This window comes from Zosterops lateralis (genome assembly GCF_965231275.1).
Source record: "Zosterops lateralis genome assembly, chromosome: 1".
NCBI classification, from domain to species: Eukaryota; Metazoa; Chordata; class Aves; order Passeriformes; family Zosteropidae; genus Zosterops; species Zosterops lateralis.
The window spans coordinates 131,494,646-131,522,462 of NC_139762.1; the positions used below are offsets into that span (position 1 = coordinate 131,494,646).

At 40.7% G+C, this 27,817-nt stretch overlaps 1 long non-coding RNA gene across 2 annotated transcripts in view; it reads right to left on the reverse strand.

Annotated features, from left to right (window-relative positions):
* Positions 1–12,310: 12,310 nt before the first annotated feature.
* The window catches only part of LOC310918246, a 32,397-nt gene continuing 16,890 nt past the window's right edge, over positions 12,311–27,817 (reverse strand). For both annotated transcript variants that reach the window (XR_014591616.1, XR_014591617.1), the window contains 2 exons: positions 24,971–25,046; positions 12,311–14,673 (listed from right to left, as the gene is read on the reverse strand). This is a non-coding gene — a long non-coding RNA (uncharacterized lncRNA). The remainder of the gene's footprint in view (positions 14,674–24,970; positions 25,047–27,817) is intronic.

The window sequence follows — 27,817 nt, forward strand, 5'->3', positions numbered from 1 at the left end:
GATGACACAGTAGTGAGGAGCTCTAAGCACTTGTTTCATCTACCCCACATTTTCAAGTGCTTATCGTTCAAGTATATTAATAAATATTGCTTTGTGCTGTGCAAGATGATAGCTAGGACCTCAAGAAAAGATACAGGGACCATTGCTTCACACTGCTCCTGGAAGCAGATAGGAATATAAGGTATGGCAGCACCATGTCCCCTTTTCCCAAAGCAACAGGTAGAATCAGATAACTCAGTTGAAGTAGATGGACAAGATTCCTTCTTAGCTGTCCCCACCATGCTGTTGGCTATTTGGTTGGTTTATTTGATGTTGCCAGGAAAGCAACCTGCAGCAGAAAGGAGGCTCCTGTGTGCCTGTCCCACTCCCTTGGACGTGAGGCCAACCCGTGTTCTCTTGTCTTTTCATCTCTTTTACTAAAGATAGAGTAATGGTGGAGGATTCATTTTTAGTCATGATAATATATTACATTTAAAAAGCAAAGTTTAGAATTGGGGATTGGTTATTTTTCTGAAGTGACTATCTTAAGAATTTAAACAAAATAACAAGACTGAATTTCACAATTCTTTGCAAAAAAATATTGCAAAGGAAAACAAAATAAAAGGAGAGCAGTAAAAACAACGAACAGGGCTGTATTTAGCATCAGAATATGTTTAAGTATGGAAGTATTTTCTGTTCTCCAGTCAACAAGGAATTAATTTTGAGGTTTGACTTCCTCTTTTTCCTAGCAAGCACAGCAAGAATCGAGGAACTACCAAGGAGACAAAGGACGGGAATGCAGGGAGGGAAGGCATCCCATTGAAGATTTTGTTTGCAACTGCCTGGCTTCCTGTTCTAATTTGTTTTCATAGAGGTTCTCCCTTCATCAGCCCACTGCCTGCTTTGGTCCTGCTTTTGAGCCCCTTCCAGGTCTGAGAGCAGCTGTGCTAGCCTTGAACATCACTGCATAGCTGGGCAGAGCCAGTGATGACCCTGTGGGATACTGAGAGACTGCAATATCCCCCAGGGTGCTTTGATATAGATTAGGGTCTGGAGGTACTGAAGACAAGTGCCTTTTCTCCTCTGATCTTGCCATGAGGAAGCGCAGAGGAGGAGGGGGACTATTTCACCTGCAGTGTGGGATCTGGCATTGAATCACCTTCTGAGGATGGGATGCAGAACATGAACAGAATAAATTCATCTGAAAGGAGCTCTTGTGCCCAGAGAACAGTCCTGTAGTCAGGAGAGTGAAGCTGTGCATTTATATGCAGTGTGGAGGGTTGGCGAGGCTGCTCTCTGTGCTCCAAGCACTCTCTTGGTTAGACTTCAACATGACAGACAGCCATCAGGTGCAGACACAGATGGGAGATGTAGGAATTCTTCCTAGAGAGGACTGAAATAGCTCCTGACATTCAGAGAGCTGCACTGGAGATGGACACTTCACAGAGTTGTGGGTAAAATCTGCCGTGGCTCAACATGAGGGGGTGGATACCATGGAAGAAACTCTGTCTCTTTCAGAAAATATCTTAGCACATCCTGAAAAGAGGTGTCTTCTCCAGGCTGGGAGCACCTGAAGCTGCTTAGCCAACTCTTCTGCTCTCATGGAGCAGCTGAAGCAGTTGGAAATTTGGTATTCTTTTCCCACATCCAAATTTGAGTGGTCTTCACTGTTGCTTCAGGGAATCCCAGGTGCTGCTACCTGCCCACTGTGAAGGGCTCACTTCAACACTCCCTGAGATGCAGGAGCACATCACATGTCTTCCCTGGATTATGCACAAATCAGTTATTGAAATGGATGTTCAGGGTTGACTTAATAAGAGCCTTGAAGGATTGAGCACTGGAGTGGTACTCTGTACAAATTGATCAAGAATTTTCTTTCCATTCAATCATCCCTTTCTGTTTGCAGTGTGAGCCTTTCTTTTCCTGCATACAATGATTTGCAGCCCCAGGTTTTGGGCTGCCACTGCTTTTGTGCTTCTGGTTTGGTTTTTTATGTGCCCATGGAAGCAAAGATCAAGCAGAGTAGTCTTAGGTGGAATAGAGATTGTTCAGATAGGAGATTTTTCAAAACCATCACCTCTGCATGCAGGCTGGTGAAAAATGGTATCCAGTGTTGTACTTTTCCAAAAGAAAAGGAAGAACATGGCAAATTAGCAGCTAGGAACTAAAGACAGGTAAAATGCCACATTGTCTTACTCAGACAGGTTTGGTATTGCTTAATCAGTGCTTCAGCAGCTAAGCTGTAAAGGAATGACACACACTTTAAACCTGTGGTGATTCACAAGCAGCGCAGCACATACCAGCAGAAGCAGCCATGGGATTCCACATGAACAATGTTCTTTCATTCAGATAGGTTTCCACAAGTACTAACGCAGTCTCTCACAAATTCTCTATCTGGGAAATTCTTTGTCCTGCTTCACTTATATCTAGTCCTGGGCTGGAATGAAGAAAATGTTTAACAGTGTTCATTGAGAAGCACTACAAATAAGGAGTGTACTGAAAGCACAGAGGGATTTTCACATAAAAAGAGTGAAAAACCTCAGAATGAACAGCACTAGATCAAGGTGCAAACCAGCAGCACCTGCATTTTTATTACATGCACACACACACACACACAGACACAGACCCCAAATTGCCTGGTTAGCACTTATCCTTGCTTTCATTTCTGAGAAATATTATTGAAATGAACCCTGGATATTGTATTCTGAAATGGGTATAACGCAATGCCTCAACCTGCCCCCATACTGCAATCTTTTTTTCCACCCCCAGCCCCAAACCCAATGGACTTGTCAGCAGTTTCTATCATTAGCAACATAATCCCTCCTCTCTCCCGCTCTTTCTTTTTTATGTTTTCCCAGGGCTGCACCAATAATGAATAATTTACCAGTGTGGAGAAAGAAAAGTGTCACTACTGGAGTCTCAAGGCTCATCATTCACAAACCTGTCACATGGTCAAGAGTCATCAGTGCCATTATTTGTGTGAAGAGAAATTAGCACTAATCTACTGCTGAGTCTCTTGCCCCAGCCACTGTAAATGGTGCCAGATTCTTAACAGAGCAGATTGTCCGTGCCACTACAAATTGCTTATCTCAGTAAAGTTAAAAAAAGGAAAAAAGCCTCCTCACTCACTTCACAAAGGACATCCCACATGTGTTTAGAATTAGAGGAGAGGCACTGCAATGCTGTTACCTTTCCCACACTGGAGAAGTGCTGGAGATTTGATTTGCCTCTCTGCTATTAATAATATCCCAGAGAAGGAGATCCAAGCAGGACTTTCAAAGGTGCACGTTCCTGTGCAAAAAGGAGATAAAGCTTTCCTTATCAGAATGAGCATAAGATTTTAATTTTAGGGAGGAAAAGAAACACCCTGTACTGAAGTATAAAACATAAACAAGGCACAAAATAGAACAAAATGGTGTCTTGAGTAAATAATCAGGGCAACAATGAGAAGTATTGTGTGAGGGGCATCCTCCTGTGAAAAAGGGAAGAGATGGGTAATGTGCTCAATTTGCTCCAGCAGTCATTTCCATCCATCAGTCCAGGGATTTTAAACCTGCTACCATCAGCAGGTCTTTGGAATACCCACTCACAAAATCCACAGCAAAAGCAAAGCTGCCATTGGCCCAGCTCATCCCAGTGGCAGAAGAAGTGACAGCTGTGGCTCAGAGGCAGAAAATCCCACAGTCCCTCCTCAAGGCCTCAGTGGATCCCATCAAAGGGCAAGGTTTGTTCCCCTCTGGGGACCAGCCCCCACATCTGGTGAAGTCTGAACAGAGTTCCTGTGAGAAAAAAAAAAAGTGTTTCCATCTTTAAAGGTTTGAAATTGTTTCATTTTCTGTCTCTATGCTTCCCTTTTTTTAACATAATTTTCCAATATTAATTTCTAGCAAAATAAACCTGTCTGAATAAATGAATTATGAATGCAAATTATAGTCCTTTGGATCGTGAGGGAAGCTGGCCTAAAGTCAGAAACATGGCTTTATAAAACAAAATTTGGAAGCATGAACTTTTTTGATTTTGATCAGAATGGTACTTAATTTGTTAAAAAGTCTTTCCTTTTCTCACTCTGGGAGGATATGCAGGGAGCCAGGTCTCCAGCCTGGCCCTGTGCCCAGCAGCCAGCCCTTAGGATTGCCCTCACACTTCTTGGCAGCCAGCTTTGCCAAAACACACTCTGGGGGCAGCCCCCAGCTATAGCAGCCAGCGTAATCCCCAAAGTGGGAGACTACATGAGAAACATAACACAGCCTTGGGCTGCATTATGGTTTGCACCTAAGATCCCCCAAGGACACTACACATCCTAACTGCCAAAAATTCACCTCCTCACAGCCCTTGGAGGTCATTCTGTCTCTGCCTGGACCTGCAACAAGACTGAGTTTGCTGTGGGGGAAAACAGGGATAGATAGATAGTGCAGCTTGGAGATCTCAGTGTCACAGTGAGAGGAGGTGTATGGGAGGACTCCTTAGTGCTGGGATTGGGAGGGACCCCAGAAGTTCCCAGAACATATGGAAATATGTGCATCCAAACACAAATGCAAAACCTCTAAGCTTTTAGATAGAAAAATAAGTGTGGTCTTTAAAGTCCACAGACCTTTGAGCTTCTACTTTTTTTTTTTTTTTCAAGATTTATCTCTTTTCTTTAACCGAAAAAAGGCAAAATCTCACACAAGCTTTCTGTCACTTGTGCAAATTAATGGTCCTAAAGCTAGATTCCTGATTGAATTTCCTGAGTGCCTTTCCAAAACTTATCCTCTCCACTATCCCTCTTGTCTTGATTTTGATTGTATTGCCACTCAGGATTAGGAAGTGGCCATTCTTTTAAAAAACTTAGCAGATGAGCACCTCAAAAAACATCCAGATTCTCTGTCCTTCTCCACTTTTCTCTGCTGCTCAAAGTCATCTATTCCACTGTAGTTGAGTGTCCCAAATCAACACACACCATTGCCAAAGAATCTCCACCTCACTGCATTTGCTGCATCCCCAGTGCCCAAGGCCGACTCCCTTCCCCACGGTCAAGGGTTCTATTACTCATCATACCCTTGCCAAGAGAAATTACCTACTTCACAAAAAACTAAGGCGTTACAAATGTTTTCTGTGACTGTGGGACCAGGAATCATGGGAGGAGACTGACCCTCAGTGAAGCCCAGTTATTGAAGAGAAGGATGAGATCTATGAAAGGGCTGCTTGACTGAAGAGGCATCTAGTGGTGCTGGGGAGCAGGTCACTATATCTTGCCTCTGTTTCTCTTTATCTCTGCACAGCAAATCGCCGTTGCTGTTTCAGCTCACTAGAGCAAAGATGCAGAAACCTCAATTAGAGTGTTTGAAGGGACTCTTCAGAAATAAAGTGAATGTGACTGAGATAGGCCCTATTCAGACATAGATTTTACTGCGATTTTGCTCAGGAACCCCTGATGCTTTCTAGCTCCCTGAGCACATCTGTTGCTGGAAACATAGCAGTATTTACCTTGTTAAAAGCAACTTGTGTCAAAAAGCATCAAGAAGGAACAGAGTGGCTGTGGAGGCTCCTGGGAGAGATTTCCTCCATGTGCTGCTCCCAGCAGCTTGCAAGGTGAAGGAGAGGGCACCCTCGACCCCTTGCCTGGACTCGCTACAAAGGCACTCTTGGCAAATCATGGCCTCTCAATTAACCACGGGAGGATTGGTCTCCACCTTCCACAGGGAGGGCAAGAAATTCAGCTGTTAAATTGCCTTACATCATTCCATTGGCAAACAAGGGCTTTCTTCATCTGGCAAGGCGTATGTCGAAGCCATGAAACCTGCAGCTGCAGATCTGCAGGGCAGGTCTTGGCTGCCTCTGCGATTTTCCAGTGTCTCCACCCCCAGCATGGTATCATCAGGCTGGATGGTGGGACTCCTGTGCTGCCTGGCTAGATGAGAACCTCATAGATGACAGAGTAACACCCACAAAAGGCATTTTGGGTTCCTGCAGCTCCATCCATCCTGCGCATCTATTTCAGCCTTTTCAGTCACATTTATTTGTCTTCAAGAAAGAAGTTTATTATGACCTTTGCTCAGAGCAACTGGAACCAGCCTGAAAGATGAAATCTGTAACATGGCTGATGATGTCAGCTCACACTTTTCTGCAAGCCTCCCCCAGACTGAGTCACAGCACGAGGGTTCAAAGTCAATACTCAATAGCATGAGCTTAAAGATATATTGCAAGTGGCCTAATTTATTGATAATTCTGGGTGGAGTGAATTTTCCTGACTTGTTGCTGCTCCCTTGTCTATCTTCTAATGCAAATGAAAAAGGATACCCTTCCCATATTAGCAACAAGCTTGACATAATTCAATTGTTTTAATTTACAAATACAGCTGAAGTACTTGCTTTAGTTATTTCTCACACACTTTATGCCCTTGTACCTTGCCAGGTATCAAACTTTTAAAAAAAAACATATTCAGAGTTTAAAAGTATTATAGGAAGACTCTGACCATGTTTAATATGTTCATGGCAAACTGTTCTCTGTCAAATGTACATCCCAAAGCATTGTTCAGCAGTTGTGAATGCTTCCAAATTATGCTAAAACAAATCAAAGTAGCAATCTGCCTCGGAAAAGAGAAGCTCAGGTCACTCACCACATATATGATCTCCTGAAAAAGCTCTTTGGCTGGTAAACATAAAGTCCATTAGAACCTGCTAAACAGATGTGATGCGCACACATTGAAATTTCTAAGCACATTGCTCTCTTGCACCATCATACCAGTCACTAATGGATGGATATCAAATGTATAGATCTACCAGCACTTCAATACACCATCCACTCTCTAGACTGGCTGCCCGCACAAGCAGCAAGCACTCCCTAAGCAGGGGAATGTCATTTTTGTCTCTGCAGAACTGTTGACTCAGAATGTCTTATGATACATTTCTTGCACTGCCATGGCTCAGAACAGGGTGGTCTCACAGACCTCTGCCAAAACAGCTCCTACTGCGGGGCCACTGTGAAATTTGTAGAATCACTCATGAATGCCAGTATCTCCCAGTGACTTGATGAGCCTCTCAAAAAAAAAAAATTCTCTTTTGTCCAAAGAACTCTCTGATTGATGTAGTATGCAGCATTTGTCTTTTGTCAATTCATGCATGCCTCATGATGCTGTGATTAATCACAAATGCTATCGTGCATTAGCTGGTTTTGCCGCACTCCAGACCCATTGCAAATATAGCTGTAAACAGTTGCTTCAAAACTTAACCTCTTTTTTTTTTCCCAGCTTTCTTTACAGAGGCATGTTTTACAACTACTGGTGTCTGCTTTCTCTCACACTTTATTATTATAAATTAGCAGGGTCAAAGAGCTCCCCTTAGGAAGGTTTAAAACAACACTTTTCCCCTTTGGTTTTAATGCCCTACACCAGTTTCTGTGCCATCTACTGTGTAGCAGCATACCTCCCACTTACCTTTGTGATCCTAAATATCTATGCCCTGATTCATTGTTGGGGCATGCAGTGGGAGCCAGATCACAGCACTTTCATGCAGATCTTTTTATAAGAGCACAACAGTCTCCATTAAAAGAAAGGAAATCTCTTGCTTGAGGGAAAAGAAAAACACACATGCACACACAAAAAAACCCACAGTAACCTTATATTATAGTCTGCAGCTAAATCAGGATCTGTGGACCTCAAGCCAAAACATAACCATAGTTTAGGGAAAGTGGCATAATATATATTGTAATTACAAGGTTCCACTACAGTAATGGACCACAGAATTGGCCAAAAGGTGAGTTTATTTGTCTTTGTTGGCAATGGGAATATGGATAGGTTTCTTTGGCTGAATTTTTTTTATTTCTTTAAAAGGGAGAAATGGAACATTCCCCTTTCCCCATCACTCTCCACCCAAATGGCAGCTCCTACATGCTCTGTCAGCTGAGGTTAGCTCCATAACACAGATCTCTTTTCACTGAGCTATTCTTTTACTAGTAGCTGTAATGGGCTATTATCTGTGTGACACAACCTCTGGAGTGGCAGAAGACACGTCTTTCTCCTCCACTGACAGAATGAAGAGCTAAATTATAATTTAAGGAACCAGGTGCCCAATTCTGTCAAAACATCTCATGTGATGGTTTCTTATTCAAGAGAAAACTATACATAATCAAGTAAAAGCATATGAGGGTTCCAGGCCTAAAAAGAGATATCAGCGACAATATCAAGTAAGTGATGTTAATGCAAAGATGACCTTCTAGCTATTGTGTGCTTAGGGTTTAACAGCTTAAGAAAAGCTCAGTAAGGAAAACAGATATTGCTAGCTTTTCTAAAATTAAAATGTGAAAATAATTCCAAATCAAAGTGAAATTGACTGTCTGAATTTCACAGAATAAACAAGAGAATACAAAAATTAGTTAATTCCATAGGCGAGACAAAATATCTGACAGTTTTAAATTCTTTCATTTTGAAGACTTTATGGTTTTAAAGCTTATGAACTAACACATGAGACACTGTTACGCTAAAAATTTAGTGAGTGTTCTTTCATGTATATGAACAGAAGATGAATTTTAAAACATTAAATGATATTACTTGAAGGATTATATGTAACATTCCCAGTGCAACAAATGTCAAGGTGCCCTGCTCTTGGCATCTCAAGTCTTTGATTTGTAAAGCAGCTATAATTTAACAGTCAAAAGTGGTTTAAAAGAAAAAGAATTTGCTGGTATATGTAACAATTTTTATTGTCTGTCTCAGACCTCATAACTTCTCCCATTCCTGTGTGACAAGTGTTGATGGGAATGCTTGTGAAGTGTTTTCACTCTATGTTGAAACAAAACCTTTGATAGTATTTTTCTTCCAAGTTATTTATATAACACGATTTACTTTTCCTATGTGTTGGTTTTGGCTGGAGTAGAGTTAGTTTTCTTCATAGCAGCTGAGGTAGGGCTGTGGTTTGGATTTGTGCTGGAAACAGTATTGCTAATCACAGGGATGCTTTAGCTATTTCTGAGCAGGGCTTACACAGTGTCAAGGCCTTTTCTTCTGTTCATCCCACCCCAGCAGCCAGCAGACTGGGGGTTCACAAGGGAGGGGACATAGGTGGACAGCTGACCCCAACTGACCACAAAGGTATTCCATAACCTATGGAATCATTCTCAGTATATAAAACTGGGAGAAGTAGGAAGGGGAGGATGTTTGAAATGACAGTGGTTGTCTTCCCAAGTAACCTGTCCTGATGGAGCTCTGCTGTCCTGGAGAGGGCTGAACACCTGCCTGCCCATGGGAAGTGGTGGATGAATTCATTCCTTAGCTTTGCTTGTGCATGGGGCTTTTACTTGACCTATTAAACTATGTTTATTTTAAACCACGAGTTTTCTCACTTTTATGAATCTCTCCCCCCTCCCCCTGGGGAGACTGAGGTTGTGTGGTGCTTGGTTGCCAGCAGGGTTTATACCCCTACACCCTATGAAATATATTTTGATATTCTAGGAATAAAACTAAGATGAGACTATGGTAGCGGTCTTAGGGACAAAGCTACTTCTAACCCAAACATTTTACATTGATAACACCTGCTGAAGGTGACTGGCAAACTTTACAGAATCCAACTCACAAGAGTTCTAATACAGCCCTCCTGTGTCGATTCAAGCAGGGACATCTTTGATCTCTCTCCTGAACTCAGCTTTGAGATGGTTTCAGAGACACACAGCATGTAGGAGTACAAGGTGAGCTTTACCACTGGGATTTCTTTTGACAGTCACAATTACACATCAAAAGAAGTGAGAGAAGCCAATTTAAAATAAAGGAAACATGACACAGTGTTTGCTGAATGCTGGCTGTTCTCTTTGGATTGAGTGATGCCCCCACTCCAACACATCTGGGCAGGTCCTGTGGGAGTGCATTGAAGGCCCTGAACTTAACAAAATTCATGCTCATTGTCTGAAATTTAATTTTAGAACTAGTCTGTGAGTCTCCTCTTACCTCCTCTCTGACTGTAAGATTCCCTGCCCTTACAGGCAGCATTCTCCACAGCCAAGATCCATTCAAATTAACTGTCTTCTCACAGCTGGGAGGACCGAAGTAAAAGGTAGTTCCTCTTCCCCTATATGTATTTATGGGCTAAGGGGCCAAGCCTCCCTGTTTTAATCCAGTTGTTTCTGTATCAATGACAGGAGCACTTTCCTGTCCTCCTCTTTATGAACCCTGTTTCCGTTCTCAGCTGGGTCAGTGGAGCCAGATCCAGTGGCACAAAACTGGAGGCTCTGCAGTCACAGCTGCACACACTGCATTTATCCATGGTAATGGTAGTAACAGACTATTTGTTTCCTCTTTTTGTCCTTCCTCTGTAGTCCCACACCTTACCCCAAAGGAAGAAGTGACTGCTGTTGCACTTAACACATCTGCAATGCACTCTGCTGAGAGCCTTCCTTTACTACCCCTGCCCACATCCAGTTACTCCTATCCTGACTTCAATAATTTACCTGGAATCACAGCAGGGAATCACTTTGCTCTGATGCTTTCCTGAACAGTGGTAATGATCAAAAATATGTCAAGTCACAGAAAATTCACAAATTTCTGTTTATTCCAGTGATAATTTTTTATCCCTTAATTTTTTCTTGAAACTTAGAGATCCCAGATTCCTTCCTGAAGAGTCCTTTAGCACCCAATGTGTTGTCAGCCTGGAGGTGAATCTAGAGCACTTGTGTAATCTTTCAGTTTCTTTCTCAGCAGAATAATTTAGATCTGTTGAATCTTGCAAATGCAAAGCTTTTGCTCTCTAGCTTGGGAAACATGTGTGTATATCTCTATATACACATGCATACAAATGTATTTAATTTCCATTTGAATCTTCAAATATCTTTTTTGAAATGTGTCCATCATAAAGCCAACACTGTAGTTACTTCCTACTTTGTGATTCACTGGTTATATTAACTATTTTGCAACAGCTTGAGATTTGGAGCTCACTTTGAACTGTTTATGCCTAAGACCACTGCTTTTGGAGGCACTGCTTGCCAGATCGACTGCTGTGAAAGTCTGCCACATTCTTATCCCTGCTCCTCTCTCCACATTTGTCTTTATTGAAATGCAGTTTCTTTGTCTTAAGCAGTTTGCCAAGCCTCATGTGTCACTCTGTCTGACTTTCTCACCCATACAAGTATTTATTTTTCTGTCTATTTTTCCATTATCTAGAAAAGCTGCCAATTGTCATTTCATGAGTATATAATGAGCATTGAACTACAAATAGATATACTTACAGATTAGAAGAAATTTTATACATGTTTGTATTCATTTTATTCTAACATCCAGATTTTTTATAAATGCTCTGAACACAGGATGACTCAAAATGGCTTGTAAGATGACAGCTTCTCTGTATATGACTTCTTGAGACTGCTGAGACTCTTGCAATTGCTCTCTCAGGGTCTCATTTTTCAATTACAACGCCACTCAATATGCAAACAAAATCTCTGTAAACTTTCTGTGTATTGTCAAATAAACTCACAGCCTCACATCATGAGAGCTGCAGTCATGAAAAGTGGTTCTGAGCAGAGACCTGCTGGCCATAAGTAGATAGTTGTGGGACCTAGTGATCCTAATCCTGTAATATTTCTGATTTAAATATTCTATCAGTCTTTACATTCAGGTACATTGTGTTGTTAACATTCTAGCATGACACCAGCCACTTAAAAATTATCCCCTCAGTATTAGCCTTGCTAAACAGAATTTTTCCTGTATTTGGGTCTTTTTATCAAATTTGTAGACTTCAAGCCTTCTATCTATAGTATCCTCTCTACTTATTAAATACCGATGGTTTGGGATTTTTTTAAATCTCTAATTTCTGCACTTTGATCCAATTTTACTGAGGAACAGCCAGGCAATACTACAAATAGCTAAGATCTCCAGCAACATGCTACCCACATATTCACCAGCTCATTCTTGGCTTTCTCTGCCTTTCTGTCACACAAAAGCTCTGTGACCAGTGCCTTTCTGCATGACCTCACATATCTACATTGAGGACTACCACCACCAGGACAGAATTCCCAGGGGACCCATGATTGTGCCAGCCACTGCAGCCTCACTTTTCTCCTACCCTGGTTGTGCAGCTAAACCAAAAGCAGAGCCTCCCTCACCTCCCATGCAGGAATCTGTGCCAGCAGCTGGGCTTTGGTCACCACAAGAAGGAGTTGCCTTCCTTCAGGCCATGCAGGTGACACAACTGCAGAGGATCTGTGGTGCACTTAGGGGAGTTTTAATGACCCCATTAAGGCCTCTGACATACACAGGTATTAACTATTATTAAATATAGCAGATATTGGAACAACAGCAGCTCTCTTTTTGGTAGTGTTTTATTTATATTGGTATTTCTAACATCTCAAAAAATTTATTCTCTAACAGAACACAGACTTTTCCAGGAACAGCAAAGTAAAGTGAGACTGAATTTCAATGTAATTAAAAATAAAACAAATTTTCCAGATTTTTTTTTAACATTATAAAAGAAGAAAGAAGGGCAACAAGCCCTTCTTTTGCCCTCACCTTTTGCAGATCTTCTTTAAGAAAACATGGCTTATTTAGGAAATTGAATGCACACACAATGAATATTATTTGTCTTAGACCAGGGTGTCTAACAAAAATGAGCAGGAGGGCTTCAGCTCATCCTGTGTAGCTGGCAAAAATGAAATAAAAACACATTCAGCAAGCTGATCTCTTGGTATTCTTCCATCTCCTGCCCCAACTGAGGCAGCACAGTTTCATTCTGTAAATGTCTCTGGGCTACACCAGGCACCTACACTGATATTTATTGCTTATTATCTGGTTATGAGGAGAATGGGTGGCTTTTACTTAAGAAAGTAATTTATTTAGCATATAACAAGAAATGGTTTCAAATGGGATAGCAATAAAGTTGAACATAAACAGAGCCTTCAGAAAGCAAGAGGCTTGGCTGGCTTTGGTCAACAACAACAAAAGTGACAACTTCTTTTTGCCCATATATTTAACAGAATATTACTTTTTAGCCTATTTTATTTCAGGAATGTTTCAAAGTCTCCCCATTTAAGCATCTCACCTGATAGCAATAGACAGACAGCAGTTACAAAAATGTCCCCATGATGCCATGCTATTCTCTCCATTTTTTGATGAATATTATTTAATTTCCTGAATCTCCAGTATGATGCTCTATCTCTCTTCCTCTGAAACATCTGTGCTTGTGGGCTAAGACCAGGATCCATATTCAGAGCTGTCACAGAAGCAGAAAAGAACATCTGGGCTTCTTTGTCCCCACTATTCTCTGGCAAACATTGTTTCATACATACCTATTTCACACCTTTGTCTTCTCAGCATGTGGGGGGTTAGTTGGTTTTGGGGACTTTTCACAGCCTTGCTCGGGGGTAGCAGGGACAACATGTTTGTCCAGAGGCCCTGGAGGGGCAATTCTTAGAGGCTGATGACTAGACCAGCTTTCCTGAGAAGAGTGGTTGATTTGTCCCTGGTATAATTCTGCTGATTCTAATGGCTTTTTACTAGGGATGAATTTGGCCCCATGTTGTTAGATGTCTGCATATTAGAAACAGAGTCATTTGCTACAAGGGAAACAGTCAACATCTTATTTGCATCCATGCATATCAACAATGCAATTAGGGCAAACTTCTTTGAGAATTGGATTCAGATGGTAATTAAAGTATTGTGTTATGAATTTTAATTTGGCATTGGTGAAGTAAATTATTCTGTATTGCTCTGTTCTCACAGTTTGGGCAGAATACATTATGCTTTGCTTACTGAGACCTTTGAATTAAAAAAAAAAAAAAAAAAAAAAAAAAAAAAAAAAAAAAAAAAAAAAAAAGAGCCTAGTCCCTGTGTCCTTAGAATCTAATTGTGTGGAAGAAAATGAGTTACATAAAACATTTTACCAGTGATTCAAAGTCAAACAGCAGTGAACATCATTCCTTTGATACCCTCCCACAATTTGGGGACTCAGTTGGAAGGGTTGGGGAAGATACTCTTCTAAGGAGCAATAATTTGTAAGATTCAATTAAAAAAGAAAGCACATAAAAACAACTACTTTGAAAAGACAGATGAGATACAAACATTTTTTTAAAAAATCAATGTCTACATGTATATCACTGATAATGATATTTGGCCAGCAGATGTGAGCCTAGAAAATCAGAATGGACTTACAAAATCATATTGGACTCCTAAAGGACATGTAAGAGTAATATGCATATATATATAATGCTTGTGTAAATGCTTTCGTGCCTCTAGTTTTGAAAGTGTGACCTACTAAGTAGCACAAACCCTAAGTTTTAGCTACTAATGTTTTGCACTGATATTGTGTTCAGAAAGAGTGCACTGTTCTTCATGTCCCAAACTCCATGTTAGTAGTTGGCAGAGAGTTTCAATGGAAGACTAGTAAGGAGAACACAATGACTGTTCAGGTATAACTCTTTTTGAGCATAAGAAATCCAGGTGCATGCATGTGGAGAGGAAAGGTTTTCAGTAGTTTTCTGAGGAATGTAATGGCAAATGAACCTCATCATGCAAGATGCTCCACATGTTTGCAGTAAAATACAATCATTGCTTGCAGAATTTGTCCTCCAAGTCGAGAAGACAGAGGACACACCATAGGAAGGGTAAGATGTTATTCCGTCCATATTATATGACACACTAATCTCTTTTCTTCATCAATGTTTTCCTTTGATCCAGCCTTCCTTCCAGCTCCTGCATCAGCAGCATCCAAGCACTCTTAGGGTTTGGCCCAGCAAAAAGGTCTAGAAAAGGCAAGGGATAAAAATCAATTAAGTTCAACCCTTTTTTGGCTGCTTTGACCCTGGCTGGACACCAGGTGCCCACCAAAGCTGGACATCAGGTGCCCACCAAAGCTGCTGTATCATTGCCCTCCTGGGGTGAAGGAATCCTGCTGGGAGTCTGCACCAGTGTGGGCTTCCCATGGGGTTACATCCTCCTCTGGGCACACATCTGCTCCAGCTTGGGATCCTCCAGGGTCTGCAGGTGGATATCTGCTCCACCACAGACTTTCATGGACTACCTCTCTACAGGCTGCAGGGGAATCTCAGCTCTAGCTGCTGGAGCATCTCCTCCCCCAGATTCTGTACCCTTTCCATCCCAGAAACAAGCAAATAGCCAAACTTCCTCTAGGGAGGGGGAGACCTGGTTCCTGTTCCCAGCCACAGAACTGCTCCCAGCAGGATCCCCAAGAGGGTTTACACTACAGGGTTGGTGAGGGGGTCCCTCATCCCACCTCCATGTTATGACCCCTCAGTACTGCCTGTGTCCTTCGTAAGAGACATTTGCCTGACCTACTCTTGAGGTCTCCTGGTGACAGAGATGCTGTGTTTTCTCTAGGCAGCCCATCCCAGTATTTTACAATCTTACTCTTAAAGTCAAGAATGTGCTCATATTTAACTGGAATCTTTCTTACAGCAATTTAAGTCGGTCAGGCCTTGTTCTCTGACTAGTGAGAAAAATCTTTAAGTCCATTTCAAGTCAATGAAGCCATGACAGTTTCTACTCCCTAAAGATATAAAACTGGGAGGTGTTAGTTTTTTGTTAAATGGGAGAAGTCCAAGTCCTTTTTGGTCTGCAAAAAATTGCAGCTAAAAAAAAAAAAATGCAGCTAAAATTCCAGAGCATCAAACTGCCATACAAAAAGGTTATGCTTTTAATATTTCTCATTTAGAGAGCAAAGAGCCAAATGTTTCAGAAAGACTATATGCTCTCATGAGAATGAATTTCTCCATGATTTTTATAGTAGATTAAAATGTTTAAGACTTAAATAATCTTTGGATGAGGTACTGACCTCATATTTATATAAATATGGGCTTGTTCAGCTGAAGTCCATGGAGCTGTATAAAAATAGCACCAGTGTAAGCGGGGATCCAGCCCAGAATATGCCAGCATATCCTCAGCCCCATGATATTGCCCAGCACCATACTGCCTGGCCCCATATGCTTCCCAGTGTCCTGCCAGAGGTGTTTGCAACTGCTGCTGGAGCGCTCAGATATGTGCTACAGTATGAAACAGATGGTAGCTCCATGTAAAATAATATATCCAAAGGTACCACTGCAAGAACCCTCACGGTACTTGTGTCTTTGAGGTAAGTTTGCTACAGATGTTAGCCAGAGGACATACTAAGCTTATTCACCAGATGTCTTTAGGGAAGGTAGATGCTTCACCACCTCAGGAAATCAAAAATATATTACATTTTCTTTTTGTTTAGATTAGCATTTATATTCAGATGCTACGCATCAATTCCCTGCGCCCCGTGTGTGCAGGTGTGGGTGTTCCCTGTTGCAGGTGAGGTGCAGGGAGGTGTGTGCAGAGCCCACAAGGGAAAATATCCTCTGCCAGCAGGGCAGCACAATAAAAACCATGGCAGAGGCATTCAGCATCCAGCGTGCCCAGCTGCCCAGTCCTAAATGCTACAGAACATTAAAAAGTAACAACAACAAGAACAACAACAACCCTATGATGTCCCTCCTCATTAAGTTTTTAAAGCTTCTGCTCACTTTGTGGAATCACCATTCTATCACATGGTCAATAATGTATGAAATAAAAAGCTCCTGTCCACTCTGAGATGAAAAAAGCAGTCAGAGATTTACAGTAACTGCTTAGTGCTATTTTTGGTAGACCTGAATTCAGGGGCAATAAATTTTAAAAAATCCCACAAACACAAAAAAGATCAGAGGCAAGAAAATCAAATTAAATCAAAAAATGGTCAAACATTTCAAAGACAGTTGCATGGAGGGAGATATATGTTTTTCTTTCTTAATCTCTTTTTGTCACCTGCTCACAAGAGAGCCACAATCTAGAGAAAAAGCAATGCCACTTTTTCCTTAATTTCCTCTTTACAGTGAACTTATTGCTCATGGAAGACACTTATCTCTGCTAGCTTCCAAGACCCAAAATTAGGAGTAAATGCACATCTTCAATCCATCCTCCCATCACTAGCAATCTCCTTGACCTATTAACCATCTCACTGTTAGGCTCAGCTGAAGCATCTGTCCAGAGGTAGAACATGGCAGGATTTTTCTGGCTGCATACAGCTCTCCAAGGCTGGAGAAATGCTTTGCCCTCTGCAATTAATGTACTTGTCTAGAGAATAAAGAACAATGACAAAATTTATTCCTAGCCCTTTCTTCTTAAAATTAGAAAATACTTGCTGTTTGGCAGAATGGGCTAACTGAAAGATGACAAAGTAGCATTTTCAGAAGAATATTTACAAAATAATATACTTAGTCATCATGGCATACTGTCTGTGTCCAATGTGACTCTTCCTGCTGTCACTGCTACTGAATTCTCTTTCAGAGGGACCCTTGGTTGGGTACAACCTGCCAGAGAATCTTCCAGAAAGGGTGCTGAACCCTGAACCTATCCTTATTCCTGCTAATGTGACCTGCTGCATTGCTGGGGTTGTTGCCCCAGCCTCCTCTAACATTAGCACGTGGGTCAGAAAATTCACTGTCGAATGGCAGCGATGAATGGCATCTTCATCTTACAACAGCTCACAGCAAATTGCTGTAATCTGTATTTCCAGCTACAGGAGTTTTGGAGCAGAATTAATTGTAAATGACTTCTAGCCTAGTTATAATCTAAAATACTGTTTCATTTTGGCAGTAGAAAGGAACTGCACTTTCTGCATAAAGCCAATGCCTATAAAACAGAAGAAAGCAAAGCATAATCAGTGTGGTGAGCAGGAGATAAAACAAGCTCCTTGGCACTGGGCAATGGCAGAGGAAGTCTGTTTCCTCCCTGATAGCTAGTCGAACATTGTTACCCTAAGCTGGGCTGGTTCTCCTCCCACCAGGCTGTTCATATACCATCTGTCCGTGCTGAAAATTATCAGGAGCATTATGTTGCGTCTTTACTTATTAAAAGGCTGAATGCAAACTTTCCAGAGCACACAAAGTGTTACAGCTTATTGCACTGGAAACTTTATACCATTATGTCTAGTGAGGCCCCTGAGTCTCTGTTTTAATGCCTTGGAAAAGCGACAAAGTAGAGCCAAAAAAGGGCAAAGTAAAACCTGAAACTTGAAAATCAGGACACAACGTCTTCTCCCATTTCCCTTCTTTGCTCACACAAAACTAGAAACAAGTCAAATTTGTACTTATATTATATTTTTGAACAAGGACGGAGTAAAATCTTTCCTACAATCATTTTGTCTGTTCTGGCTTTGAGAGACAGAAAAACCTTTAGTAAAAAACCCATAGTGCTGGCACTTTTTCTTTTCTCTCAGTTCCCCCATCAAAACTTGCGTTCACTAAAATGTGAACAGAAAACCATCTTCAGATACCACCTAGATAAAAGATGAAATGCAGTTCTTGCTATTAATATATAAGAATCACTTCTATCTCCACAGGTTAAAACACTTTATTACCACCACCAGTGTCCACTTTCGTTTGATGGGCAACTTGATATTTCCTGTAGCAATAAGGTGATGATATGCTGACTTGACCTGTATCTTAGATATTCATTCAGGGAAATTAGAAAATCAGTCGCATTAGAATAATGCATATGTGAGTTTAAATTCTTATTTTCATGTGCACCTTGAGGGTAGACAGGGGAATAAAGAAAGAAAGAGAACAGAAATTGCTTACTTTTACTCACGGAACAGATAGATGGGAAATGCTGGGCGTTGGGTTGTGGATATTCAGATCACTGCTTCAGCAATTGACTAGTTAGTATTTTGAGAATATATTTTATAATTCCAGAATTGAAATGTCTCACTGCTGATAAGTTTCATGTAATTGAAAATAGGATATAAATTGAGAAAAATTCCTTTAGTAACTCTTGAGCAACTTCAACAAGTAGGAATGCGTATCAGTCTGTTGAAATCCATCACTGAACACTATATTTTTAAATACTGTGGAAAATAACAGACCTTGCCTCTATTAAGCCATCATTTGAAATATTCTATGTGAACAAATAACTTTATTTATTTTTACAGATTCTATTCTTTATCTGTTTCACACGCACTTAGAAAAAGCCTATTTTAAAAGCCTTATGTAGCATGGGAGAAATCTTGTTCTGTAACTTTTGCTATGGACTTCATGGAGAGCTGATTCTCCTTGGTAAACTTCCTGATGGCTCCTACTAAGGGTGAGAATTTAGAAGCCATCCAGGCAGTGTTAGGACAGTGCCTCTGAGGAACCCTGTGCTTGTGCAATAGCCTTGTTGGCCAAGGATGGCCCACGAGAGCTCATCTTCCCTAAAGCCTCAGATCACTCTTCTCTGCTTATTCAGTTCTTGCTTCTCACCCAGATCTGTCACAAAGTACACGAACATATGTCTTTCTAAGCCAATCTCTATTATTTTATAAAACCCAGTGAAAAACATACAGGAATTGATTGTGGTAGCTGTCAAGCCTGCAAGTGATTCAAGAGCGTTTGCCCTTTCGTTCACTGCATTTTTGGGTGTTATATAAATAGAACAGGAAATGTAAAATGCAGGTTAAGTCATTCGACACTTCTGGGGTTTTTTTTTTTTTGATTTCTGCCCTGTTCTGGCAGAAACTACATTTGAAGCTACATTTTTGTCAGTCAGCTAGTGTTGGAATATCTGTAGGTTTGAAAGCCAAAACAATAGGTTCTGCAGTGAACGTTATCAGTTTTGTCAAAATCAAGTATTGAATGAGAACCAGGATCCATCCAGGTTCTTCAAAAACCATTGTAGACACATTCCTCATTAGGCATCTGTTTATTCCAAAACACAAACACACAGGGGATAGAATTAGATAACACTTTTCTGGCTTACTAAATGGGTTAGACTTAGTAAATATGGTGCTCGATTTTCAACTGATTCTACCATCTGTCAGCAAACTTATTGCTTTTAGCAGGGGTTTTTCTTGTGGTAATTTCTGGGATTTTTTTCCCCTCTGTTCTTTTCATGAATATACATGCCTACAAAGTTTAAGGGCAAAGTAAATTAAAGAAAAAATCAATCAATCCACATAGGGCAGGTGAGCTTATAATGAGAAACTACAAATGGACTTGCAAATTGTTATTAATAAGAAGCACGAAAAAAAAAGAAAAATCTCATGGTGGAAGGAACTTCCTCCTGTTTTTCAGGTATATCTAAATCCCCAAATCAGTTATCGTGGCAAATGGTGCTTTTGCAATGCACAGCACAGCAGCAACTGTGTGTGTGGGGAGAGACTGGTGTAAAAATGACAAATAGCTGGGGTGAGAAAAACTACCCAGTAAATTGTCTAGCTGGGACCCAATGTCATAAAAGTCTAAGCATAACATTTCTGTTGTGTTTTCATACTGAAAAAAAAAGTCTCAGACCCATTCTGTTGCTAAGTAGGGGCAGAACTAAATGATGGAAATTCTGCCACATGGGCATGCACTGGTAGGGGCAGTGGTTTGAAGCTCCTACAGCAAGCTCCACTGCATGGTGTAGATGAATTGTTCCTGCACTAGCAGCTGCCTTGCATCACACAGGGAGGGCTGCATTGCTGTTGAAAAGCTTGATGCACCCAGCTCCTTGGAAAGCAATTTTGGCCTCATCCAACAGAATCAAAGGATTTTTTCAATAATTCCAGCAGATTTTTAGCCTCAGTTCCTGACTTTTTGGATGTTTAGGGAAGGTATGGAGCCTTAGAAACAAGAAGAAAAGGAGAATGAAGGCTCAGTCAGAGACACTGCTGATGGTGGTGGGTTTAACAGGGTGTCTCCCCAAGGTGTCTTTGGTGCCCAAGAATGTTTCTCTCCTCCTCAGGAGCCTCCAGCAGCAGAACTGCATTGTTGCCATCCCCCACATTTGCAAAAAGATGCTGCTCTTGACAGGGATGGGGAGGACAGACAGATCTTGTACTTCTCCTACAAGTAGAAGGGGGAAATTTGCCTGATAAACAGTTCATCAGACAACAGTACCCTGTCCTTTTTCACTCACATTCAGAACAAATTTGTCCTCTTGACCAAAACAACCCTTTCAGCCCAGGGATAAAACAAGACTAGGGCAAGGCATGACTTCGCTATGGACAGCTTGGGCAGAGAAGTCAGCCAGCTGAGATTTAAAAAATGGTTAATGGCTGGGAAATAGATTTGGAAAGAAAAATAGCAGATAAATTCCTTATAGGCCGGTTCATCAATATATCCACAGCATTAGGCAACATTGGAGCAGGCAACTTCGAAGCATGTAACAATTCATACACCCTGCAATGAACAAAAGTACAAAAAGTAACAAGGAATGAGATAAAGGTTTGCAGCAGGCATAAAGCATCAATACAGGGGAGGAGTGGGAAGATTATAGAAATGTTTGTGATACTGTAGTAAAGGTATAGGTAAAGTCAAGGTGAAGAATGGAAAGAAGTGAGAATGAGATGTAAGATAAATGGCAAGACACATTCCATATATATAAAGGAAGTAGAGATGGCAGAAGAGGTGGAATGAGAGATAGGAGGGGTAATAAATTGTTGGAGGAGCTGACGTGGTAAAAATATTATTTATTTATTCCTACATTCACAATCTGTCATAGAGAAATAATCAGATACTTATTTTCCATGAGAAAAAAAAATATACCATGATAAATCAAAGCTATGTCCAAGATGAAGTTAATGAAAAGAAGACATCAAAAGGCTTAAATTAATTGCCAGTATCAAAGACCCATGCCCTATTCAGAAAAAAAAGCATAAATTCATATATATTAGTAAATGTGCTGCATTCAAAAGCTTTTTAAAATATGAAGAAAAAAATCTGTAAAATAGAAGATATCATATTTAATGCCTATACAGTCAAAAAGGGATTTGAAGTGACAGCAAGAAACCATTCCTTTTATTCAAAACAACACTGGGAAAAGTAATCAGGTGAAGATAATATTGGATGAAAGTGCTGTCGGAGAAAATATTGGGGAAAACTTGCAAGAGAAAGCTATAGTGACAGTTCTGGTTTCAGTTACAGCAAGCAACATAGAGACAGTAGAGGCACGAGACTGCAAACCTCCCAGCAGGATGTCATGGCCAAAAGACCTAAAAAGAACCATTCATGAGTGAACAGGGAAATAGAAAGTAAGGCTATAGATATTAATTTACCTCTGTAGTTGGTAGGAGCAAGAGAATTATTGTGATATGCTTTTTCTGCTTACTTCACCTACACATCTGGGGACAGTAGAAGATTGGAGGGGGCTTTGATTGCTGGCACAAGGATGCTGTGAAAAGTAGAGAACATTGACTGGAGGGAGAGAAGTAAGGGAGGGAGAGAGTGAGGGAGTGAGCAGACTGCTTGGAATCTGAAATGAACTTTCCATACCCTGTAAGGAAAAATTACTGAGGGCATTAAGTTGTTTAATCTTGAACACAGAAACATAGAGTGGCAGTGGCTGGAGGATGACATCAATCAAATTCAAACTAGATTCAAATGGCAAACTCAAAAGAGTATATTTTTCATGGCAATGTTAATTAACCTGCAAGAATAAATGACCAGTGGCTGTGGATAACTCTTACTATTTGAATTCAAAACTAGAAGTCTTCCTAAGAGATACTCTGCAACATGAGGAGTCATCTACTTGACCTAAGAATGGTTGTGTAAAACTGTAGTTCAGGTCATACTGAGCATCAAGCAAGATGTCCCTTCTGGTGTGAAAGTGTATACATCTATGAAATACCAGTCAAAATTCTGAGAGAGTTAACAAGCTTAATACATGGCATCTGCTGACAGGAGATTATGCTGGTAAAGGAACCATTTTTGTAACACAATTCCCCAAAAAATGATTGGTGTAATATATTATACTGGCAGAGAATATAGAAAGAATCTTGAATGTCAGAGTGATTTAATGGAAAAGGGGATTATCAGAGAGTCAGAAGCTTTATTATTAGGGCCAAGGTTTGTTGTGTTTATTTATTAAAAGGTTGTTTAGTCAGGCAGTAGTATTTGATGATACCAGGCTTGGAGGGAAGCAGTCAATAACAAGGCAGAGTGGATTACAGTTGAAGCTGGTGCTGATATACTACAGACAGAGAGTGAGATAGACAGATCAGTGTCATGTAATTGATTGTAAAGAAATTTAAAGAGATGAAGGACTAAAAGGGAACAAGCATCCTCGGCAGGAATAGAAGCGGAGGGAGTCTAAAAGACAGTTAGAAGTTAAAAGCTAAGCTGTTTGACAGTATTTGTTGCATCTATTAAAAATAATGTAGAAAAGTATAAATAGGCTTGAGAGAGAGATCCTTGGAAGGCATTTCAATGAGATCATACCATGAGTCTTGAACACAGGTATTAAACTTGTATGCTCATTAGCAAAAGTGTTAGAGCATCATTTTATGTAAGCAGAAGCTGGAGAAATTTGGTCCAGTCTGCCTCACCAAGTGCAAAAAAAGATTATATGTATACTTGTGAGAGCCATGGTTTCTATTGATCAATCAGATGTTGATGTGCAGACCTGGAGTGAATTCACAGACCCACTACAATTATACAAAAGGTTAATGCAGAGTGTTTTGTGATAGCTTCTCTTACCAGACAGCTGATACTATGTTCTCATGAATACTCGTTTCCTTAAATGACAGAGTCTGGCCTAAAGAACAAAATCAACTGAAAATACACTAGGTAATATTTATCACAGATTTTATTGCTCACAGGGTCTGTGGAGATCATACCCTGATTCTGACTGCTTGTCAGAGATATCCTGGCAGCATCATTTTTGTGCTGTGATTCCTTCCCATCAACATGTAATGGTCAAAAGTTGGCTGAGGGCAACCTGGTATGGAATTCAGCTGTGATCCTTCCAGAATTCTTGTACACAATGTTTCTAAAAATTAGTATATTTTCAAAGTAAGGGCTAAGAATATCTGAGGAAATATTTCATTCACAAAAAAAAAAAAAAAAAAAAAAAAAAAAAAAAAAAAAAAAAAACCCCAAAAACCACCATGCTAGAGGCTGGAGGTTAAATCAGAAAGTAATTTAGCTGGCTGATATTTGTTGAGCCCTCCTCCAGTGGCTCACCAGTGGTGACATCAAGCTGAGGTACCATTTCCAAACAGAAAGGATAAAGCTGTCACCTTCACTGAAGGGCTGCCTGCAGGAGAGAACTGTCTCTTCTTTAGGCATTAGTGTGAAGTGTCCCTTCTCCAGGCATTAGTGTGGTCTCACAGGAGCTATGGGCAAACACTACCTCAGCCCTGGGCTATTCTCCCTGGGGGCTTTGCACAGGAATTAATTTAACCCCTCGTCATGCTCCATCTCATGGACCTTGCTGTGTTTTTTCTTCCTACCTAACACAGGTTTTATTCTTGTTCAAATTATTTATCCCAGTGGACCTAAGCTTTTGCTCAGTCCCCTGCTGAGTTCCTGAAAGATAATGAACTAACTGATTTCTGGGTAATTTATGCATAAATTTATATACTGAGCTGTAGTTTAATCAAACTCCTTTGCCTAGTGTAGTATAATAGCAATATCTAATGAAAACACATGAAGTATGTGTTCCATAATTACCTCAGACAGCTCATTTCGATTTGCTTCCTATTTAAATCCCCAAATTCCTATCTTCTTGCATTGTAAACACTTTCCTTCCTATCTCATCAATCTGAGTTATGTAAATGATGTGGGGGTAGGGGTACAATTAAATTTTTCCCTCAGTGTTATCAAAGGCCCTATTCTCACAGAAACATCTGACTTGGGTGCACACAAAATATGGATTTTTATTTGACTGAAAACCAAAGTTAACATAAATCATAAATAATGGCAAACACAAGTGGAGTGGTATTACTAGAGTCAGGGCATACAGACTTCTAGATTAATTATTTAGAAGATAACAGACATTAGAAAACTGCCTTTGTGATACTATACCAGAGACACTCAACATGAAATACACTGAGAACTGTGGCTTCTACTCTCACTGAAGGACAATATATCAGGAGTATCCACTTTGAAACCAATGTCACTACAACAATGCGACTCAGTGTTGGAGAATCCAGTGCAGTTTTCTGAGGTCTGAGAGACAGACAGCTTTTCAGAGCAGAGGAGAGGAAAATAAAAAACTTAAGTAAAACTAGGTATTTGCTATGTAGCAAAATTGCTTTTCACCAGCCTGACACAGTATTTCAACATCCACCTGCAGGGATGCAGATACATTTTCGCTGCATCCAGCAATAGTGAACTTGTAGTTATATATGGTGGCATTAATATACCTAAGAAAAGGGCAAAGAAAAAAAAACTATCAGCACAGATGCCAAGGCAGTATAGAAAGAATTTTTGAGTGTCTGACAATTTGACATTCATGTAGTGTTTCTGCTTTGAAAGATTATTCTTTCCCAGAATTAATTCCAGGCATTTACAGTATAAGTGTCAATTTGCTTTTTTATTATTTTTCCCAAAGACTACAAGTTGCACATACACCATCAATGAAATGCAGCTACCTCTCTGACAAAACTGCAAGAAAAAGGTACAAACCAATATGATGCAAAAGCAGAAGATGAAGAGAGCCTAACCAAGAGCACTGCGATAAGCACTGAACTGTTGACATGTTTCAGCAGTTCTGCTTCACATACAGAGAACAAAGACTGTTGGTTTCTCAGTGAGTATGAAGTGAGAGTCATTTACACCAGATAAATTCTACCCCCTGCTATCTAGACTGAGACAAATTATTTTATATTTAGCAAAAAAAGCTGCTGAACCAAAGGGTAAATTCAACAGTTTCATATAAGACTGAAAAAGACAGTAGAAATCTGATGTGTATGAGGTTTCAATTCTCGAGTGCAGGATTTCAAAATTCAGAGCACCTCTTCCTCCTGTCTCCCTAATTCCTTTAATTGCACCTTTTGCCCCTATGCTTTTTTTCTAAACATTGTATTACCGGTGGGTTATTTCCCTGTCTCGATCTACTCCTCTTCCATCTCCTGTGGTCAGTGTTTGTTCCTGCCAGGTCATGACATCACCATCCTTCATGTCACAAAATTGATCAACAGCTGCACTATTTCTACTTTAAAAAACAGAATTAAAAAAGACCTCTGTATTAATTTCTTAGCAGTAATATGTTTACAGTAAACCACAGAGATTTTTATCAACTAGGTGTTATCTATTTCTAAGTTGGATGATTTTATTCAAAAAATTTCATTACAATGAAAAGCCTGGGGTGTTTTTTTGTTTGTTTGTTTTGTTGTTGTTGTTGTTGTTGTTATTGTTGTTTTCCTCCTATTAAATAGTTTCTACATGTCTACATGGTAAACAGTTTGATTAGTAGTTTTTAGGGCTCCTTTGTAAGAAATGTGGTACACAAGGAGAGTCCAATCCTCTGAACAAGCTCCAAGGTCCAGCCATGACAGGACCTAAGAGTTAAAAACATCCGTTTTGATACATCTGCCCTAACATATCATTCATTTCTTGAATGAGGTAAGTAGAGATAAATGAGATTGTCACTCATTGAGTGAAAATGTGTAAGTAGATACCTTTGGCATGCTTGGAAGGAATATGAGATCAGGGGAGAGCCAACAAACTGCAGGCAACAGGCAGTGAAGTGCCAATCCAGGACTTCACAGGAAACGTGCACCTCATCAGCCCCAGATGACAAGTTATTATCAAGCTGGTGGAACACGCCTTGCATATGCTGTTTCTGTCTTAAAATTCATGTGCCTATATGTTCAGTTCACTCCTCTCACCCACCCCCAAACTGTTCTGCTCTAATAACATCCTCCTTCAAGCTGACTATGTTACTGTTTACAAAACAGCAGAAATATCTGTGTCTGGAGAAGTCTTATTGCTCAGGAACATGGAAGTCATTTGACACTCTTGCTAGCTAGCCTAGGAAAGATAACCCAGCAATAACCTCTCCTTCCAACTAACTGTCCTCCCAGGAAAGTTTTCAGGGAGAAAAACTGTAAGGGAGGAGGGACAGTATGGAGCAGGGAAATATTATCAGTATAATCACAAAGGGAAGAAGCCATGCAGTGGTGTTTTCTGTTTTGTGTAGTGAATGTGTTATTGAAACAGAGCTGCTGAGTGCTGCCTGCCGTTCCCAAGAGAGAAGTGATTATCCAGCAGGTGAGGCTGCGGCAGGAGACAGGTTCAGAGGAAGAAATACAAGCGGATCTGTAGCCATTTGACCATAGCTCTTTACATCCTGGGAGCAAATTTAGTACTGAGCAGCATTCCTTAGTTGTTTAGGAGACGGGTTTGAAACCTTCTGGCAGAGGAGGGCCCATCTGTTAGGGGCTGTGATGCCCAGCAGCCTGACAGAGGGGAGGCTGCTGCAGTTCTGTAGCCTCTGGGTCAGCCACAGTGAGGCTGAGTGTGCATTCCCCACAGCCTCACACACACACACACACACACCATGTGTATACACACACATGTGCACCTGTGACCAGCCACGTGGATCCCCACACATGGAAACACACAACTCTTGCAAGCATAAACAGCACCATGGCCTCATCCTGTTCCCTTCTCTGACTGATCAGGATGACAGCTGCTAATGGGAAAAAATGTATATCTATCTACACAACATATGGGCCCTTTTACTAGCTGTCTCTAAATACTTTTTCTGCCCCAAAACTGTCCCTGGATCTGCCATGTTCCCAACTGTTGACACCCAGACACATGCTCCTAAGGCAGCCCCTTCAGTTGCTGGTGGAGAACTGCCAGAACCTCTGGTGCCTGCCTGGCTTTCCAGCCACCAAGTCCAGTTTGATGTGTGGTAGCCATCTACACTGGTACACAGGCACCCAGGCAGTGCACATGGGCTCTGGCCTCTTCAGACACCCCAAGCACACAGGCCCTATGTCTCCTGGTACAACTCCAGTTGTTGGACCCATACACATGTAAAATATCCCTTACTGAGGAAAACAGTTCAAAACAGGGTTTAATTTGAAAAGAGGGGCAGTGGTTTTTGTTCTAGGGTATTGAAGCTTCTGCATCTGTCCTTGTGTTTCTGGTATCCTTCATGTCATGAGCCTTTTATCCCACAACC